A 22,769-nucleotide genomic window follows, 5' to 3' on the forward strand; every position below is an offset into this window, starting at 1 on the left:
TTAAGGACTTATCCAGGATTTATCCAGGAATTCTCCCGGACTTCTCCACAGGGCTGTGGAGTCGGATGCAAGTTTGGGTGGAATCGGAGTCAATAAAGATTTACCGACTCCGACATCGATTAAAATCTTAAAAACTATTTCTATATCGTGTGAGCCTAATTCTTACGGAGATTCAACGACGCGTTGAGCCACATGGTGTGGGAATATTGCCTTGTAACTTTGGCTCCAGTACCTTAAGAATACAAACTGCCTACAAGCCTAATTCTCTTACAAGAGTTCACAAATGCAGATGAAAACAGTAACTGTGATAAACAATAATTATAATTAGGAATCCCTTACCTCAAACTTTGTTCAAGTTCTAAAACTTTTTTAACAGCACAATATTATCTACTCTACGGCGCACTTGTTCTACAAGCGATATACAGCTCAGCTCTTTCCGCAATAACGAAAGCGGATTGTTGACGGTAGTAATGAAACACATCAATGTCGAATAAACAAATAACATAACAGTTAGTTTCTTAGGTAACATGCCGAGTAAACAGATAACTAACAGTTAGTTTCTAAGGTAACATGCCGAGTAAACAGATAAATAACAGTTGGTTTCTAAGGTAACATAACATCGCATGCAGGAGTTCATATAAAAGCTGACCATTGTTGTCTTTTCATATTTACACATTCTCCAGGACAACTCAACCCATCGTAAAACAACAACCCTATATAACGCACCCTTAACTTACCTAAATTAATTTAACGTATCTGAACCTAACCTGACCAAACCAAACCAAATCAAACCTAACCAAACCAAACTTAACCTAACCAAACCAAACCTAACCAAACCAAACCAAACCTAACCAAACCAAACTTAACCTAACCAAACCAAACCTAACCCAACCCAACCTAACCCACAACGCTACCTAATACAATGTAACTTATCCAAATCAAACTTAAACGAATCCAAAATAACCGACCCGCATAGGATCTCCATGACCAAAGAAACTCCGCATTACTTCTCCAGGACATCTCCTGCACTACTTAAGGACTTATCCAGGAATTCTCCCGGACTTCTCCACAGGGCTGTGGAGTCGGATGCAATTTTGGGTGGAGTCGGAGTCAATAAAGATGTACCGACTCCGACATCGATTAAAATCTTAAAAACTATTTCTATATCGTGTGAGCCTAACTCTTACGGAGATTCAACGACGCGTTGAGCCACATGGTGTGGGACTAATGCCTCGTAACTTTGGCTCCGGTACCTTAAGAATACAAACTGCCTACAAGCCTAATTCTCTTACAAGAGTTCACAAATGCAGATGAAAACAGTAACTGTGATAAACAATAATTATAAATAGGAATCCCTTACCTCAAACTTTGTTCAAGTTCTAAAACTTTTTTAACAGCACAATATTATCTACTCTACGGCGCACTTCGTCTACAAGCGATTCACAGCTCAGCTCTTTCCGCAATAACGAAAGCGGATTGTTGACGGTAGTAATGAAACACATCAATGTCGAATAAACAAATAACATAACAGTTAGTTTCTTAGGTAACATGCCGAGTAAACAGATAACTAACAGTTAGTTTCTAAGGTAACATGCCGAGTAAACAGATAAATAACAGTTGGTTTCTAAGGTAACATAACATCGCATGCAGGAGTTCATATAAAAGCTGACCATTGTTGTCTTTTCATATTTACACATTCTCCAGGACAACTCAACCCATCGTAAAACAACCCTATATAACGCACCCTTAACTTACCTAAATTAATTTAACGTATCTGAACCTAACCTGACCAAACCAAACCAAATCAAACCTAACCAAACCAAACTTAACCTAACCAAACCAAACCTAACCAAACCAAACCAAACCTAACCAAACCAAACTTAACCTAACCAAACCAAACCTAACCCAACCCAACCTAACCCACAACGCTACCTAATACAATGTAACTTATCCAAATCAAACTTAAACGAATCCAAAATAACCGACCCGCATAGGATCTCCATGACCAAAGAAACTCCGCATTACTTCTCCAGGACATCTCCTGCACTACTTAAGGACTTATCCAGGAATTCTCCCGGACTTCTCCACAGGGCTGTGGAGTCGGATGCAATTTTGGGTGGAGTCGGAGTCAATAAAGATGTACCGACTCCGACATCGATTAAAATCTTAAAAACTATTTCTATATCGTGTGAGCCTAACTCTTACGGAGATTCAACGACGCGTTGAGCCACATGGTGTGGGACTAATGCCTCGTAACTTTGGCTCCGGTACCTTAAGAATACAAACTGCCTACAAGCCTAATTCTCTTACAAGAGTTCACAAATGCAGATGAAAACAGTAACTGTGATAAACAATAATTATAAATAGGAATCCCTTACCTCAAACTTTGTTCAAGTTCTAAAACTTTTTTAACAGCACAATATTATCTACTCTACGGCGCACTTGTTCTACAAGCGATATACAGCTCAGCTCTTTCCGCAATAACGAAAGCGGATTGTTGACGGCAATAATGAAACACATCAATGTCGAATAAACAAATAACATAACAGTTAGTTTCTTAGGTAACATGCCGAGTAAACAGATAAATAACAGTTGGTTTCTAAGGTAACATAACAATGCACGCAGGAGTTCATATAAAATCTGACCATTGTTGTCGGTCCATATTTAAACATTGTTTATATCCATCTTACACATCTTCGTTACCCTTTTTTGCCGAATGACCCTTCCGTATAGACGTATTTACGTCAAAAATAAATCGTAAAATCTTTTAATCACTATCATCTGATACCGTAAACACACCTCTTGTGAAGCGTGCTTGAAAGAGAGCATCTGATTGAAGAATCACTAAGAACAAACATTAACTGAGTAAAAGACAAAGTTTAAGATGCAAGACACCATGCAACAGCAAAGCTCCCTGAACGGTCTGAACCACCGCGAGCCGATCAATATCGTGATGCACACACTGTTATCAATCAGACTATAGAGTGCCGTGAATAAATCATTGGAGGACAAATGGGAGAAACTCTCTTTTGACTCCTTGTGGAATTACTGTGTCTGATGTTTGCTGCATCTGATACACGGCTCACAACACTGAAATGTTTACAATGTAAACAATACACAAGAGCACACCACCTCATTGAATTAAGGACCCGCTTCTGACCACCTTTCTACTCAGTCTAAAAGACTCTATGAAGGCTTTTAACTGCATCTTAAGTATCTTTCATAAGATTTGGGGTTTTCACAGCGGTGAGTATGAAGATTTCTGTCTTCTGGGTTGTTGCGCTGTGTAGTCTGATCGATATTAACCAACGATTCATCGCCCTGATGATGGAGGGAGTATGACCTCTGAAACGTTGGTAATCATCGACCAGACTACACAGCGCAACAACCCAGAAGACAGAAATCTTCTATCTTTCATAAATTTAACTCTTGAGAAATGTGGGTTAGACGAGAGAACATGACCTCCATGAAAGATAAATCAACATATTCTCTATCAAGAAAAAACAAAAAGAAGGTTCTGTCAATTTCTTATCGAAAACTTTCAGTATGTTATCGAACGGCGCACGATGAGATCGATTCTATTTTCCGTTAAAGTATTTCCCACTTAAACTAAAAGCATTTTCATAAGAGATTCACTATGAGTAACAGTTTAATAATTTTTCATTAAACATGGATGGCGCGCGCGCACACACACACACACACAGAGCGAGAGTACATTATCATTTATAAGCGCCGCGATGCCTTTTCAAGGGGTATATGCAATGTGGATGCAATTCCGCCAATCCGTCTGTCGGATTTAAGAAAACTCGACAATGGAAATTTTTTTAATGTTGGTTCGTACAGGTTAGCTACAGGAATGGTACTTATCATTTACATAAAATTCAAATAGAATTTCGTCTAATAAAAGGTCGATTTATATAGCAACATTCTGAATAACTTGTTATATGAATTTTTGATTTAATTAAGAGGAACAAATTAAAATTAAAATTTTGACATGGTGACAGTTAACAAGTTTCCATTCACGTGTCTACACGGTAGGTACTTTAGTGCAAAGGAATATATACTAACGCAAGAAACAGGAAATGAATTACAAAACTGAAGGTAAGGATAACTGAGCGCACAGATTCAGCGTAGTTGGAATATAAAAAAAACAGTGGTTACTGATAAGAACACTTCCTGCTCTCTCTCTCTGTGACATGGATTCAGTATTTGGGAAACATAATCCTTTCTTGGTTAGATTTACAGAGTCATTTACATTACCCGCCATAATAGAGCTAGGGTTGATTAATGTCAGAGTTTTAATTAATAATTACTTTCCTCCAGTCTCAGCATCTCACTGACAGTCCTAAGTGCTTATAAATAATGAATTCGCATGTTACAATAATCAGGTTTCCGCAGAGAGTAAGACAAATTGAAGTGTTCTTAAGGGCGAAGTTAATTATTCATTGATTGTAATCTGAATGTTCAGTTTCGAAGAGAAGATTTATTTTCTTTTGCAGTGTCCCAATGTCACGACGCTGTAATTGTAGTTCCATTCGATTTATAGGTTAGGAGCTCAACTCTTTAGCGTGAAGATTTATTTTGCATGAGAACTGGTTATTAGGCTTCTACTATTGTTGAAAGAACCCATTCCGTAAAAAGGGAAATTCTCTCTGAGACTCTTGCCAAAATTTAGTGGGTGCCAAATTGCACGCAATAATCATGAAGAAAACACGACACATATGGAACACAACTAGATAAGATAAATATCAAATATTAAATTAAAAATATTTACTAGAGCAATTTACATAACTTATATCTTATAACACTCGTAGTTATTATTTTATTTGACAGTGGTTGGTAAATAGATAAAATGCACAAAAACATTTTAGTTTAATTGTGAATTCATATTTTTTCACTTGAAATTAAGAACTTAGAATGAAATACGACTTATTCAAAAGGGACAGATTTATGTAAACAATGAGCAATTCGTATCGATTTTTTCAAATACACTTCCAATAATTATGACTGCGGAAAATGAAAAATATGTGAAGAATATGAAGCCACAAGCATGTATTTTATTTAAGCAAACGGGGAAATCTCTGAATACAATATACACAGCTGTTGCCCATTTAAATATTGGCCTAGTAGGAGGGATTACCAACGTTCTGAATGACCACCCGCGCAATTTTCCAACATTCAATAAAAGTGCAAACTTTGAGACAACTCCTTATGCGCAGAATAAAATAATATACCGCGTCACAATTCACATTCTCAGATTTGTGTGGACAAACTGCACTGCAAAAATTCAAAATTGAGACAGCGATAATAAATGATGAATTGGAATGAATGTGGTAGGAAGTGGTCGTGTCCTATTTCAATATACTACATCCTACGCACTGTCATAATTTCTAAGCATTCAGGTGACAGTACAATGTCTTCAAAAAATGTTCAGGTGACCACGAAATTCAACCTACACGTTAAATTGTCATAAAATATTTGCGTAGAGTTCTCTGTAGGGAACGAGTAGTAGTAGTAGTAGCCCCTTTTTCTTGTATTTGCCTCTTGGGCTCACTATAACTAGAAGTGTGGGTGACGTCAAACCGCAGTACGCAGGCGCAGTGCTATTCCGGCCTCACCGGCGCAACACTGGTAATGTTTGGAGAACAATGACATTCCAACCATATTGTTCAAGGCACATCACGTAGAACGTTATTGAAACTTAGGTCATTCTTACACCAATGCTATCCGAGGTCACTGTTGCGCAACGGTATGTACGGACATAGAACTATCTTCTGAAATCCTGTGGTTTAAAATCTTCCATATGATAAATAAATAAAAGAAATCGATTTTACACAACGTGTCGCACGGTTATCAACGGCAAATCTTGAACTTTGAATTAAAATGACTCAGTATGGACGGGTGGCAATCTCTTGTGAACACGATAGTAAACCTTTGGGTTTATAAGTCTTGGAATTTCTTGGTGAGCTCAAGTACAATCAGCTTCTCATGGACTCTACAGAATAGATTTAGTTCTGACATCCACATCTTTTAGTAATAAGATCTGCTTTATTTGACAATCCGCACAAATAAGTCCAATTATCATTTTACATGAAGATGCAGACAAGGTGAGGGCTAGAAAATGTATAGGCCTGTATCGTAAAAGAATGTATACACTTACATAACTTATTGATAACAGGGAGTATCCCATGTTATTTGATATTTTACTTGTGGCCTACATTTGTCTCCGAGAAAGTTGTTCATTTAGGCTGAGACGACTTGATTGCATTTGGCCCATAATTCGTTGTCAAACGTTAATAAAGCAAATGACCAGATCTTCTTGTGGACGTCTTCACAGACGATTGCACGCCATTACCACTTCCATCCTGCCATCAAAGAACAGCCCGTCGCTAAGGTGATCACTGTGTTGTTACAGCTCGTAAATCTTCGAAGGTTATTTCACAATGTTCTGACGACGGGACGCTTTCTTCGTTTAACGGCACAATGGCAGAAACAATAATTTATTGGTACGATTAAGAAGAATGAGGGCGTAGATTACACTGTTAAATAACAGCCGGCGTCATTTTCGTGACTAGCAGACTCGACCTGCTGACTGTATCAGTGTGGTCGTGTTATTATTTTGGTTACGTTCTGATGTGATACGTTCTCACTATGATACAGTAGAGACCAGATTACTGCTGGCTGAGCTGCCTAGTGCTGAGGATAGTTGCACTCGGCACGGCCTGGTCGGTGCACGGAACGGCCTGGTAGCGTGGAGGTGCGCGCGCAGTGCTTATAATCTGTTACTATACAAAGGATACGAGTTTGGTATTTAAAAGATCCAGTATTGGCATCGATTTATAATAACGGCAATGGGAACACAATGGCGGAAAATTGATTTCCACATCCCTTCACATACATGTAAGTCAAATATAAGTAAAAGAAAAGATAATAGCAGCTCATGTAGTCAAGAAATGTATAAAGCCGAAAGTTCAGCACATACTGTGTTAACAAGAACACGTCATTTGACTTAGTTCTGAGACAAATGAACCAAGTCAAACTCTTCATAACCGATTTTTAAAGACCCACTTAAACATAATTCTCTCACTTATGCTCTGGTGTTCGCAGTTGTCTCCCTCCTATATTTCTCTCTTTCGTATTACATGCCCTACTCATCTCAGTCATCTTTACTTTATCACCATAATTAAAGAGCGAAGTAAGACTGAAAATAAATTATGATCGTAAACTTTGCTTCAGTGATGTAGACTTACAAACGCTTATTGAGGTCTTCATGTGCCAATATTGGTTTATTCATGAACCCTTTGAACTCGACGTTCGCCTGCATAATATTTATTAATTAATTTAGTCAGTATCACAAAGTAAACACAACAGTTACCCATGACAAATATCAATTGGTTATTGTTGGATGATATAATAGCTTTTTACACTAAAAACTACACACAAAATCCCAAGTACGGCGCGCAGTTACCGATCGTTAAAGCAGGTACTACATAAAGTTACCAGTAATTTTTAAAGGGTCAACTCATCTCTTACAAAAAGGCTTATTTCGCAGGGTCTTATATGTACGGCAATAATGCAGCACATACGCGCAGTTTTAGACACGCGTGTAGTCAAAACATTTTTTCACATTAAAACAGAAAACCACACATTCATTTTGTGTATGAATACGAGACGAGTGTTCCGTAATCTTAACGCTACGGGACCATGGGACATAGTTCTATCACGTATACCTTGCTTTCCACAACATCGCATCTCAATTATGGACACCAAGGGACCCGCAATTTTCTTTAACAAGTATCCGAAGTTAGAAAAGCATCATTGGCCAATGCATTAATTTACTGTTTCAGCACCGGATAATGACAGAGTAAATTCGGAACGCATCGCGCAAAAAAAAATATAGTTTTACAGAAACGTTGATTATCGGATTACTAAACAGTATCTTATTCTAATGGCTGTGACATCCAAGTACATCTCATATTTCTTATTATGTTGAAAAGTTCTTTTTGTCTAGCGATAACCAGAGTTGCCTCAGAAGCCAAGCTCTTGTCTTTGACTTTCGGCAAAAATAAGAGAAATGGTCATACTTGGACGTCATATCAGTCAATCTTACTGTGTCTGTATGCTTCATCTCCTAAACCAATAAATGTTTAATATTAAATTTGTTTTGGTGTGCCAAGATAACAGTCTCAGATAATTTGCCACGCGTCGGCCAACAGACGTCTCTCCTTTAAAAGAAATCTGATATTCATCTTTACCATTTTTTAATGTATTTAATTAAAACAGATATCATTATTATATTAAAATCTTTCAAATACGTGCAGTATATATTGTTGGTTTTTACTTCCACGCGCGTCACCTGTCCCAGAAACCGACTAATAAATATGTGAGTATTAGCTGTCACTCACCATAGGTATTTCCTGAATCTAACCCATGTTAAAAGATGCTCTTGTTAGCAGAGATTAGTTAAGAGTTCATCCAGACGTAAGAAATCCCCAACTAGAAAACACAAAAGTACACATTTATTTAAATTTTGCAAACTAATAATAATGACAATTTATTATGTGATCATAATGATTACCTTCGCAAATAATAAATTGTAAGTAATTGAGGTTTTCACAGCGGTGAGTACGAAGATTTCTGTCTTCTGGTTTGTTGCGCCGTGTAGTCTGGTCGATGTTTACCAACGTTTCAGAGGTCATACTGCCTCCGTCATCAGGGCGATTCATACTACACAGCGCAACAACCCAAAGACAGAAATCTTCAATAAATTGTAAGTTTCTATATAGTGTGATTAGCTGTTAGCAGCGTATAGACCTAGACAAAGACAGGAGAATATTATTAAAGTGTATCTATACGAAATAGGATGAGTTGTGGACTTTGCTCAGGACAGGTACTAGTAGTGGAATCAGGTGCAAGTAGTAACAAACCTACAGGTAAAATAGAAGACTAGGAATTTGAGTGCCAATTTCTTACCAAAAGATTTTTATCTGCACCAAATTAATGTAAATACTAACGTTATTTATAAAACTGAAAAAAAAATAAGAATCTGATAAATCAGTTTTCATGCTTTTTCTAAACTAAACCATTTTCTAAAACACAAGTATATGACATCGAAACAAGAGGTCATATTGCCTCAACTTAAATAACATCAAACGCTGTTGCGTTTAATTGGGCAACTAAGGGCTTCACGGCCGGAATTAGATTCCATACACAGGAAGAATCACTCTCCACTCTACGATATCAGAGATTATTCTGGGTTCTATCCAAGATACTATACAATGCGTATTAAAATTAATTCGGTTAAACCCGACCGGAGAGTAAAAATGATTACTGATCCAATCTCATATCGAGGTTTACAGTGCATGACGCTTTACTTCCATGTCAGTATATGCTTTCATGGCGAGGTATTTTAATCACAAGGGTGGATTAACATTTTTTATACTGAGTATATCTTTATCTTAAATCTTTCATACCGTGTAGCAACTCAATATATAATAATATATTCAACAACTATTAACACTGAGCAGTACTATGTTACAGACCATAAGCGTTTCGGCCTCAAGGGGTCATCTTCAGTCACCAGTCAATAGGTTACATTTCAAAATATATTTATATATATATATATGTAAATATTTTAAATGTCTGCTAATATTATTTAGTATTTAAGACCCACATATAATGTATACAACTATGATTCAGAGCACAGTGCATTTCACCAATTTCTTACTTTATTTGCCTTTCCTTTAAAATGTGACTGCAATAAGATGACATTCTATAATAAGCATAATGCTTTCTCTCGTACATCAACATTTCCGTGAAGTGCCACTTAGCAAAAGCAACGACAAGCCTACCTGCTTCCTGCACCTCTGGGTGCAATGTGCATACACTCAACGTACGTAACGTAAAGGAACCACTTTCATTCCCCTCACCTTCCACCTTCGTCATCACAACAACAACAACATCCGTCGACCAAACGTAAAGTGTTCCCACTGACGGCATCCGACAGTTTAAATTATTTCGTCATGTGCATAGTACACGAGTTTCGCACCAGAGTAATATACGTCAGTTTTCACTAATCAACATCTAGAAAACTTGAAAAGCAAATGGGATGATAATTTTAAGCATATCTTTAAAAGTACGGTGTCAAGCTTTAAATTTGTTTGAAATGGCGAGCTTCTTAACAAAGCCACAACAGGCGAGGAATTTCTTTATTCGCTGAATAAATATTAGCTTTCTAAGGAGTCATAACTGGCAATGGAATAAAACGAAGGGCACAGAACAGGATATTACGCTATTTTGTATTTAATTATTGTTACTAACCTAGACTAAACCTTATTACACGCCAAATTCTCTTGTATATAATATCAGTAGTGTACTTAGTTGTGCAACCGACTATGAGCCTTAGTACTGTGGAGGCTAGATCACGTAAAATGCGTTAATTGCCACATACACAATCAGGAATTCGACTGTTTTCTCGCAAACTGACCGTTCTTAATAATGTAGTACACACAGCAGATAATACAACAATATTAGCTGAAGCGACCACTGAAACGTACGACAAAAGTCCTCCTAATTAACTCCATTGGGGTCATAATTGTAATTTGTGTGTTTATTAGGACAATTATAAAAAAAACTTAAAGTAATGCCCGAATACTCACACCTCCTTTACGTCCGATTCACTGCATAACATCAACAGTTGAAACAGGATGTTGTCTCGGGATAATACTATCACACTGCAAAAATCTTTATTGAAAGTAATTTTACGTAAACAGAATAGCAATACACAGCTAGAAACTTATTGTTTGCTTTATCACAGTGACACTACTAACATTTTTCATGACCACTACAGTATTCTGCTATTAACGTGCTATAAATAAAAGACGAAAGAATCAAAATGAATGTGGTAACATTATTCTGGAAAACTCTCTATTCTAAAAATTCATAAACGATCAATTTCTCAGTCGTCTGTGAACGTAGCTTTCACCGATCTTCGCTTACTGGTGATTAAGAGTTACCAAGAAGAGCATCACTACCGAGTAACTACGTACAGACAACATGATTAAAGACACAATAATGGATTGGTTGGTATAGCATCGCCATAGGAAGTTTCTCGTGCACACGAAATCTATAACTCACCAGGTCGAAAAGCGATCCAATTAATTTGAAATTCCATCCCGTTTGTAACGTCCTGGAAGATTTTCAACTAACAGAAACCACTGAAATGGTTATACCAACAAAGCAGATAAAGTCAACGGTAGCTTACGAGAGAAAGAGATCGTCTCAATTGAACGTACGATTGTGAAAATGCTAATTTGATACATAATACGACGAAGAAATTGATTTCAATTCCATGCAGTAATTGAGATCACTGGAAACTGGAAATGTATCATACAAATATGTATATATGCGGACTATAACAATAAAACGCCCTGATAATGGAGGCAGCAAGCACCATTTACATATATATGGCACTTTATTTACTGCTCAAACGATGCAACGTTCAACACATGTTCTAAAGAGATGTAACCTTTGTAAGTAACGGCGTTTTAAAATTAAGACATATAATTAGTTTATCTTATCTCTTCACACTTCCCAATTTGATACATCAAATAAGCCCACGGGCCTATTTCATTCAATAAGCACTGTTTATAAATTCTTAAGTTTATTTCAACTACAGAACAAGGTGTTGTTTAAATTGTCTCAATTAAAACTCCTGTTAATGGCTGTAAAGTTTATGAAATTAGTTTACTACACAAGTATCAGATTCAGAGCAACATTCCTTCACTATGTATTGCTATAAACGCTTTAGAACTTTGAAATAATAATTTGGAACGTCCATTCATTTCAAAATTAAAAATAAGAGGATATTAAACTGAGGCCAGCGTGCTTAGAGTTTTTAATAACTAACATAACCTTTTCTTTTTTAATTTTTAAATATGAAGACAGGGCTCGATGGTGTAGACTGGAGTCATAGGGTGAAGGAACTTTCAGGTTATATGAAAGACGAAATTATTCACCAGCTGAGCTTTACAACGACTACGCTCCTTGGACTTGCTAAATCTTTTGAAACGTGAAGGACCGTTTCACACACACACTGTAAAACTGTTATTTTTCTCCCTTGTTTACAACACAAAGAACAATATATAACGTCACAAATTAAACACACCAATTTATCAATAACATTAATAATAAATCATTATCATAAAAGTGTTTTTTTTCCGACTTACGTAGTATTCTTATACTGAGAACATTTACTTGCGTTAAGTACATGAATACAGGAAATACTACAATGTAACATATCAATGGAATTACACCAAGTTCCAAGCACAGAACACAAAATTTGAGACACTTTACAGATTATACTGACTCAGAAGCCTCTAATATAACATCTGGCCATGTTGCAACTGAGGCTTGCTTTCTCATTGGATCGCATGACAAAGACAAATAGCTCGTTACATAAACACACCTAATTAGAACCAGCTGTCTCCTGCCATTACACAGATTTTTAACTGAGGCGCAGAATGAGAAGTTTCACTGGCGAATAAAACTGATGACATTTCAGGATCGACAACTTGACAGATTTATCAAGCGTGAATCAAAACGACACAAGTAGACATTTCTCTTTAGAAATCTTCTTACATGAATAGGTGTTTGCTCATCTTGTATTAAAAGCATTGCATGATACATCCATTAGCTTGGTTAACGACTAAAACCTGCTAAGAAAAGTATTTGGATGTATTTTATAATCTTTTTCTACGTAAGATGGTGTGTGCAGCTTATGGGGTTGTCTTCTTGATTGAACTGGAAATGAAGGGATATGATTGTATTAGGTAAAATATGTCGGAGAGACAGAATATACAAGAAAGTATAAGGGCGAATTTCCAGTATTAGGAGCATTATGATTGAATTAAGGGTAGAGTCGAGAATTTTAAAGAATACATTTTTCACACGACAGTTTAATAAAATCGTATTTTATTAAATCCTAGAAACTCTTAATACAAAAAATAGAATAATTGAAGTAAATACGATATACACAAATCAATGGGAGCTGTTTAATTGTCATAATTCTCTCAACTGCAGTAACAGATTCTAGACGATTATTCGCTGATAACTGTCCACTATATTCTAATTAAATTTTCTGAAACACTTTATCTTCACTCACTAGAAACTTTTTCGTAGTAAGAATATATTCAGCAAGACAGTGCCGAATATCGGTGTCTTATTCCCATACTTGGTACTCAGCACTTATATTTGAAATTATGTTAACAGGAAACTTTCTGATAGCAAACAGCAAAACAGAGTTGAGTCATCAAGAAGTGAACTTAAGTTACGATTCATTCACGTTTTATTATTACAAAAGGGCAAAATTCATTTACCGTAATATTATAAGCGCCTTCGTCTTAGCACAAACAAAAGTCGAATCGCCCTGTCTGTGATCACAACTGCTGGTGCTTTAATCTCGATCCGTTTGCACGTCTGGAAGAGTCTGTGCTGCTTTCTACGGGAAAAATAAACAATCTTCATGATTTTCTTAGGGGTACCCATTTTTAGGACATTGCCGTTATTTGGTCCATTTACCTAAAACTTTGTGTTTTAGAATTTCATATTTATCGTAACTTTATATGCAGAACGCATTCATTTTGGTATACCTGTTAAGCACTCGCAATAGCAAACCGTAGGTTTATAACGTCTTTCATTCAGTTTTAAAATTCATAACGAAACTACCCTGGGCACAAAATTAATGCTAGGCTTATCAAGTAGTAGTCGTATAGGATCTCTTTAAAGGAGCTAAGACTTCTATACGTGTAACATATAGACTTAAAATGACCCTGCAATTATCTACGTTCTGCCTCTATTGTAGCAGGAAAATTACCAACCAGAGAAATTCGTTGTCATGGTCGCGTCTTCTCCCTCGTGAACTGAGGAGTTCTTTGTTTAAGGCCAGCCCTTTGTTTGAGATGGAAACGGGTGAAAAGCTGAAGCTATTTACTTGCACTGTGATGGTGGTCATGTTGCTGTTATCACCTCACGCTGGGACTCAGCCTCGCTCACTCACTCCCCCACTTTCTATAGTCAGCTCGCCTTTTGCAGCTGCCTTGGAAATGGCATTTGGAATTCAGTGCTAGAGGGTCGCCCTGCATTTATCAATTGGAAGGACCGATCCAGAGGTGTGACGCCATTACATGAACTAGTTCTACTTAAGTGCGGGAAAATTAAAGAGAAGTCAATTGATAGCAAATACGTAATCCACAGTAGCTTCGATTATGACCTACATCTGTTTATCACACAATAATCGCCAGAAATCACTTAACACTAAAAATATCTGCAGCTTAAGAATCGATTATAATGCTGATACTATCAAAGAAATAGGTTTTAGATTACAAAAGTATATTCCAAATATGTATGAACCTATCATTGTGTGAAATCTATAAAAATATAATACCAAATAACATTTAAGGTCCTCATGGCGGCGAGTATAAAGTAAAATGTCTTCTGTGATATTGAGCTGTGTTGTCCGGTAGAAATTAACGTTTTTAGAGCTGCTGGCTGTCTCCGTCAACAGAGAGGCAGTTATTACCTCTGAAATGTCGGCCAATTTCTACTAGACCACATAGCACAGCATCCCAGACAACAGTCATCTTGAATATGTATACCGTACAGCACAATTTCCGGACAACGCCATGCGTACTGCTGAAGGCTATACTTCGCTTTGGCCGATTCTTAAATACGTAACTTCATTTACAGCGAAGTAAATATTTTGATTATTTCACGTATTAAGAACAGTCTAACCGCAATGTTATAAAAAGTGAACAGTTGTATAGAATAATCTCTTAGGTTATCGGCAGTTTCATTATGGTGCTCAAACTGTGGAGTCTGTATAGCTTTATAGCATTTGAAAGCAACAGAACATACTATAAAAAAGTATTAGCCTACAGAGACTGAGAAAATAGCGGTCATAATTCAATCGGAACAGCTGACTGGCCTTCCCCTATATAAATAAACGTGTAAATACTGAACTAGTTTGCTTCATCACTCGTCTGTTATTTTATTGAAGAATATCGCGTAACAAGAAAGCCAGCATATATCTTCAACGTAAAATGTAATATGTTTTATGCCGTGTGCAAGGATTTATAAAATAATATATTCACTTTTCGCTTGATAAAATGTGGAAGTACGGCTTAATATTTTCATCTTATTAGTTCTGACACTTAGTACTTTAAACTCGACAGGATGGATAGTAGGGGTATATAATGGTTTCTGAAATTCATGAAGGAATTGATTGTTCAAGCTTCGATACTTTTATATGTCGTGTTAAAAGAAATCCCTTCTCGAAGGTATCACCACCTTGTCGAAGGCAATCTGCCGGGTGAGGAGGCTTGCGTGCTCAAATGACCCTTAGTGCTATGCCGGCCTGAGCTTCGGCTCATGGTAGGGTCACCCAAGCCGGACAGGTCTAAGGAGATGCGCTAGACTAAGAGTGATACCCTGGTCCTCCAGGTTGGGGGTTGGGTGTAGGGCTAACAACCTTTCACCTTTAAAAAAATATGTGTTACGAAAAAATCAACCAAGCCTCGGATCAGGACGGACTCTTTGGCACGACCACAGCAATTGAAAAAGGACATGAGATTTGGTACCTGGAACATTAGGAGCCTCTATAGGGCTGGGGCACTGAAATCAGTGTGTAGGGAATTAGGGAATTATAAGTTAGACTTAGTGGCAGTGCAGGAAGTGCGATGGGAGGGGGAGGGCACGATCCCAGTGGACAATTTTACATTTTTCTATGGAAAGGGGAATGACAATCATCAGCTAGGGACGGGTTTTTTTGTTCATAGCAGAATTAGGGCAGCAGTTAAGAGAGTAGAATTTGTTAGTGACAGGTTGTCTTACGTAATTTTGGAAGGACGTTGGTGCGACATCATTGTCCTTAATGTTCATGCCCCAACTGAAGACAAAAGCGATGATATCAAGGATAGCTTTTATGAAGAATTGGAATCAGTATTTGATACATTTGGCAAGTATCACATGAAAATTCTGCTAGGAGATTTCAATGCAAAAATTGGGAGGGAGGATGTCTTCAAACCCACAATAGGCAGCGAGAGTCTCCATGCACTTAGTAATGATAATGGCGTCAGAGCAGTGACCTTTGCTACGTCAAAAGATTTAATTGTAAAAAGTACAAAATTTCCACACCGTGATGTTCATAAATACACTTGGACTTCCCCAGATGGCAGAACACACAATCAAATAGATCATGTTTTAGTAGATAAGAGAAGGCAGACAAATGTAATTGATGTGAGATCATTCAGAGGAGCAGATTGCGACACTGATCATTATCTGGTGGTAGCAAAAGTGAGGGAGCGGCTTTCAGTAAGTAGACGAACTAAACAAAATTTTGACACAGAAAGATTTGATTTGAAAAAATTAAGTGAGGGAGAGGCAAAGGAACAATATCAAGTTGAAATTTCGAATAGGTTTCAAATTTTAGAGACAAATGAGGATAATGAAAGTGTGGACATCAACAGGGAGTGGGAAAATGTCAGAAACTGCATCAAAATTTCAGCAAAAGAGAAACTAGGATACTACAGGAGAAAGCAAAATAAACCGTGGTTTGATGAAGTATGTTCAAAATTAATAGATCGAAGGAAGCAAACAAAATTTCAATGGTTGCAGAACCCAAACAAAACAAATGCGGATAATCTATGTAACGTGAGACGTGAGGCTAATAGAACCTTTAGGACTAAGAAAAGGGAATACCTGAAGGGCAAAATTGCTGAACTTGAGACAAATAATAAGGAAAAAAACATCAGAGACCTGTACAGAGGCATTAATAACTTTAAGAAAGGATATCAACCCCAGACCAATTTGGTAAAGGATGATAGTGGCAATTTGCTTGCAGATCCAATAAAAATTGTGAATAGGTGGAAAAATTTCTTTAGCGAGCTCTTAAATGTTCATAATACTGGTGATATTAGACAGATTAAAATGCATACAGCTGAACTGTTGGTGCCAGAACCTAGCTTAGATGAAGTGGAACTAGCCATTGGGAAGTTGAAAAGTTATAAATCTCCAGGAATTGATCAGATTCCGGCCGAATTAATTAAAGCAGGTGGCAAAGGGTTGCATATGAGGATCCATAAGCTTATTCAGTTAATTTGGGATAAGGAAGAGATGCCACATCAATGGAAGGAATCCATAATTATTCCTATTTATAAGAAGGGGGACAAGACTGAGTGTGGTAATTACCGAGGAATATCGCTGCTATCAACCTCATACAAAATTCTATCCAACATTCTTTTGGCAAGATTAACCCCATATGCGAATGAAACTATTGGGGATCATCAGTGTGGGTTCAGACGAAACAGATCAACGATTGATCAGATCTTTTGCATTCGTCAGATACTAGAGAAAAAATGGGAGTTCGGTGGGACTGTACATCAGTTATTTATAGATTTCAAAAAAGCCTATGACTCTGTGAAGAGAGAAGTGCTATATAATATTCTTATTGAATTTGGTATACCAAAGAAGCTAGTGGGTCTAATAAAAATGTGCTTAAATGAAACCTGCAGCAAAATTCGAGTAGGTAAATATGTATCTGAGACATTCCTCATCAAGAACGGTCTAAAACAAGGAGATGCTTTGTCTCCCTTGCTCTTTAACTTTGCGCTAGAATACGCCATCAGGAAGGTCCAAGGTAGGCAGGAGGGTTTGCAATTGAATGGGACACATCAGCTATTGGCATATGCTGATGATGTTAATTTATTGGGGGACGATATAAATACAATAAAGAGGAACGCAGAAGTTTTACTAGAGGCTGGTAGACAAGTGGGGCTGGAAGTAAATTCAGAAAAAACTAAGTACATGTTAGTATCTCGTCATCAGAAGACAGGCGGGCAAAATTATCTTAGGGTGGCTAATAAATCCTTTGAAAGGGTTACAAAGTTCAAATATTTGGGAACAACAATAACAAATCAAAATGATACTTGTGAGGAAGTTAGGAGGAGACTAAATTCCGGAAATGCTTGCTACTTCTCAGTCCAAAATATTTTGTCTTCCCGTCTGATTTCTAAGAACCTGAAAATTAAAGTATACAAAACAATAATATTGCCTGTTGTTTTGTATGGGTGCGAAACATGGTCTCTCACTCAGAGGGAGGAACACAGATTGCAGGTGTTTGAGAATCGGGTGTTGAGGAGGATATTTGGGCCTAAGAGGGAAGACGATGGGGCGTGGAGAAAACTGCACAATGACGAGCTTAAAAATCTGTACTGCTCCCCCAGTATTGTGAGGGTGATTAAGTCGAGAAGAGTGAGATGGGCGGGACATGTAGCGCGCATGGATGGGACAAGAGGTGTGCACCGGGTACTGGTTGGGAAACCTGAAGGGAAGAGACCGCTGGGGAGACCTAGACGTAGATGGGAGGATAATCTCAGGCGGGATCTATGGGAGATAGGAGTTGAAGGAAACTGGATTTTGTTGGCCCAGGACAGGGTCCGGTGGAGGGCTTTGGTTAATTCGGTGATGAACCTTCGGGTTCGGTAAGCCATCTAGTTAGTTAGTTAGTTAAAAGAAATCACTAGAATATAATCCACGGATTACATTACCTATAATTATCTACTGTGTTCTAGTTTGTGTAAGTACAGTTAAATGTTCTTGGTTTCTCGATGTTGCGTCAGTGACTGTATAAGAATTATTGCAAGCTTACTATGCCTCATTTACAGTTACTTGTGACTTGCAGTGGACAAAGGAGGAGTAGGAAACGCCCACTTTATCCTTTCAATTCTTGAAGAAGGTTGTTTGCTCACTCTTTCTAGCTGACGAACAAACTTGACAGAGCAGGAAGTAGACCTGAGGAACAATGTAGCTATTCCCACGAGCAATATCCTGTTTCAATTCTACTCACGAACGGAAAAATGTCATCATAAACCGCGCCAGGTAGATGAGAGAGCGACCGAACGACAATGATATCGTGAGGCTGATGTTTTCCAATCACGTAAAAAGGAACAAAAGCGAACAAACGAACGATGTAGTCGTATATGTCGGACCTCCTTTCAACCAACGTTCATTTCAGTTTCTGAACCGTTCACTACAGGTAACGCAGATTAAAAACTTATGTTCGTTACAAGTGACATAGCAAGAAATTTCACTTTCTCCGTATGACTGGTGTTATATTTCATAACAAAATAAGAATTTGTTAAAAAGGGAAACGGAAGTAAGCATAAACCTAAAAATAAGAACAACACGAAACAAAAACAAGCAACAAAATCTTTTAATAAATCATTTAAGAATATAACAAAATTTTTCTTGAAAAAACGGTAATAAATCTTAATGAGGTTCACGACTAAATGTGGAAAATAATAAATTACGTAAACCATTGTTACTAAACAATTATCTTTATTTCTTCGCGTCAACTGTCGGAGATGTTGACGATGAAGACATTCAAAACAGAAACTGTGTCAGAATCGGGCTTTTGCTTTGAGGGAAGAATATAAAATAGAGAAAGGCCTGGTAGAATCAATTGGGGGGGGGGGGGGGAGAACCTTTTAATCCATGAACTCTGAAGCGTCGTTAATTCATAGTCATATAATGTTTTAGAACAGTAGAATCAAGGAACTGGCAATAGGCTATGGGGAGATACTACAAAAACACGGACGTTTTGTGGGGTTGCCTCTTGGAAAATGACAAAGCGAGGACTAAAAAGTCTATGGGAGGGTACAATACGACCTGAGGTTTGGAGGTCAATGGGCACAGCTAATAGTTGCCTTATAATGTTGCAATCTTCGGTATCAGTGGTGCTGAAAATTCGGGTCTTGCTATCACAGAACTCAAAAGTAAATTAGTAACATATAATATAAGTACTGGTCTTAGTAACACTTCTTGTCCTATTTTCGGTTTATGAATATTAGACTAATTATACTAACAAAAGCAACAATATTTTAGAAACAGGAGATTGTTTAAGTAAGCGTTAAAACATTAGCTTATGACGCATATAATTCAAACATTAATAACATATCAGTATTACCCAGAAAACTAAAAATTGTGTAATAAATTATACCCTAAGCAACACAAATATGGAACCAGCCTTCTAGGTTGTAAGGCCGTGTGGATTTATAGGTAGAAAACAACGTTTCGGAGGAACATACTGCCTCCACCCTCGTTGTGACGTCATGTGGACATGTAGGAAGATACCAACATTTCGGAGCAACATTTTATCTACTTACACATCGAAAGTGGACCATAATACAGCAGGCTGACAGTGACATCCCGACAGCAGTACGTACCTCGGTCACTAATGAAACAGATTACTTCGCTAAATACCACTGAGACAAATGTGCAAGAAAGAAGCTTATTGAATTTCTGTGCAACTTGCTACAAACTCTTTTCCTGTCACGTTTACGGCGTGGTAACTACGCCAACGCCAGCATACCTCCTTCAAATTTGTAATTTTTAAAGCGACTGTATCGGAATCAGTAACCAAGTATTGGTCCAGACTAAAGAAGGTTCTGCAATGAGATTAACACTAAGAAAATAAGTGTTATGTTACAGTGCCTGACAGTGAGAATTTGTTCGTGAATAAAAAGTCAAAATACCAGTATGATGTATTTTTTTTTTCAAAAAAGAGGAGCAACTTTGAGTCCAGCCGCTTCAAGAGAAACAATCACAACGTTAAGAGCACGAAGTGAAGCGATACACTGTTACATTCTTATATAAAGAAATTCAGAATAACTCTGAACCGTCCTATAGCAAATAGACCTAAGCGAAATGCATTTGGATAAACGAAAGACCCTTGCTTTAAAATAATTTCTGCGACATTTATAAGTTTGTAACTCTACATATATCATATCTGTAGAAAATAAATGCATTTCAGTGTTTCTAAATTGTTTTAGCAATGAGTAATAGCAGTCTTCTAGCATAAATAATTTTAATTTATAAACTATTAAACAAAAAAGAATTACCTAAACGAAGGCTGGAAATATTTGGGGAAAATTATAGGCGATATTATTAGGATAATTTAACTATATCATAAAGGTTTTAGCTCAATACATATAGAGGACTTTTAAAGTAAGACATGACATTGCAAAATTTTGAGATAAAATTAATGTCATCAGTATCTGTAAAAATTGTACTCAGAACCATTTATAGTACCCTTATATTTTGTCGAATGTATCTTTTTGCTGTAGCTACTGGGTTCCTACATTGGGACATTATCAAAAGTGCTATCTTTTCTCTAATTCAAATACAATATTAGAGAACATAAAAGTCAATCCTTCTTAAAAACTATATTAACTTCGCGCCATCGGGGTCCCGTGTACTGAAATGTTATATCTACCTGTAACAAACAATAAAAAAATGGCGATCATGCTAACTTGTAAGACTGGAAGTGTACTAGCGTTGAACTGGACAGTGGTTTTAAAATCTGAATAGTGGTCGAGCTATGAAAATACGTAAAATTAATCAAGTTATCAGAAAAACATATTTTTGGAAAAACAGAATGCAGTAACAATATGATAAAGATGCAATTTATTTTGAGTTACACAAATCAATATTCATTATAATGTTCGTTGATAGTGCTTACAAATGTTGCTAACCATTACTAATAAAATTTACTGTTCATTCGCCACCCATGTCTTTAAAACGACCTGAATTTATTACTGATGTTAGCCTCTGACACTAAGGGAAATAAAAACGATTTCATACGTCGTTTCTGTGTCGTCTGTGAGGTAAGCGCTCTTTGTAGGAAAAACAGCAACAATACATCAAAAGATAAATGGTAAATTTTTTGTTAAAATTTAGGTAATCTGTTTTGTTTATTTCCACTACGCACGTTTAGAAATAATTTTCACTTTCTGTTATCTATTTTCACTACGTTTGACGTAAGATAAATTCATTTAGAAGGACGGCCAGCATAGAAACATCAGATTTTAAAAATGAGAAAACTAAAACAAAGTTCTTTTATATATACGACCGACGTGAACTTCTGTCAACCAGTACAGAAAGTCAACTCGCCTGAGGCGAGCTGACCTCGCTATCCGTCGAGTGTAGTGCATAGCCACATTTTGCCGCACAAACATAATAGTCTGAGTGGTATCGAACACAGGAAGTCTAAAAAAGTTAACACTCCTCGAATGTGAGTTTTTCCAAAGAGGATTCGAAAACACGTAAGAAAAGTTAACGTTATGACACAAAATGACAAAATAAAGATTCTAGATGATTAATTTACGCCGTGGAATGTTGCTAGTTACATGAATCCCTTAAACATCACTGCTGTTTGTAGGTGCATACAAGAGCACACAGCATCACAACCCGAAAGACCATGACTGAGAGGTACATGACTTTTTAAAGGATTCATGTAAATAGAGGTAGACTGATCTACAAGTGGTCACTGAGAAATAATATTTATATTTTGGACAGTATATAGTTCTTTATCTACTACCCTGATCATCCCCTCTGATTCCCATGCCTTTTACTCCTAATGCACAGTTCTGTCCTGGTAAATTTACTGAAACAGGTTGAACATTAACCTTAACAGAAATTGTATAAACTCAAACGTATGAGACTGTGACTCCAGTTACTGTAGTGCATATCAAAAGGCTGATGCCAATTATAACACCTTAAACTAAGACACAGTTTGGAAACGAAAGTCTCCAGGCAAAAGACGAAGGCAAGACACATCAATGTTTCTCTGGATACAATTTATTTGAAAATAATTTTGCACTTTCAATCATTATAAACACTTTAAAACGTTGTCTACATTTTTTGCATGTTATTTT

The 22,769-nt window shown here is 37.0% G+C and overlaps 1 long non-coding RNA gene across 1 annotated transcript; it reads right to left on the bottom strand.

The window, feature by feature from the left end:
• Positions 1 to 12,767: 12,767 nt before the first annotated feature.
• On the bottom strand, positions 12,768 to 14,292 carry LOC110840368 (uncharacterized). The gene is made up of 3 exons (XR_002546851.2): positions 13,878 to 14,292; positions 13,377 to 13,498; positions 12,768 to 12,801 (listed from the first exon to the last, which is right to left on the bottom strand). It is a non-coding gene; the product is annotated as an uncharacterized LOC110840368 (long non-coding RNA).
• Between the last annotated feature and the right edge of the window lie 8,477 nt (positions 14,293 to 22,769).

Source organism: Zootermopsis nevadensis, unplaced genomic scaffold, assembly GCF_977971745.1.
Source record: "Zootermopsis nevadensis isolate Lab colony 2312 unplaced genomic scaffold, Znev_1.0 Znev_ptg000030l, whole genome shotgun sequence".
NCBI lineage: Eukaryota > Metazoa > Arthropoda > Insecta > Blattodea > Termopsidae > Zootermopsis > Zootermopsis nevadensis.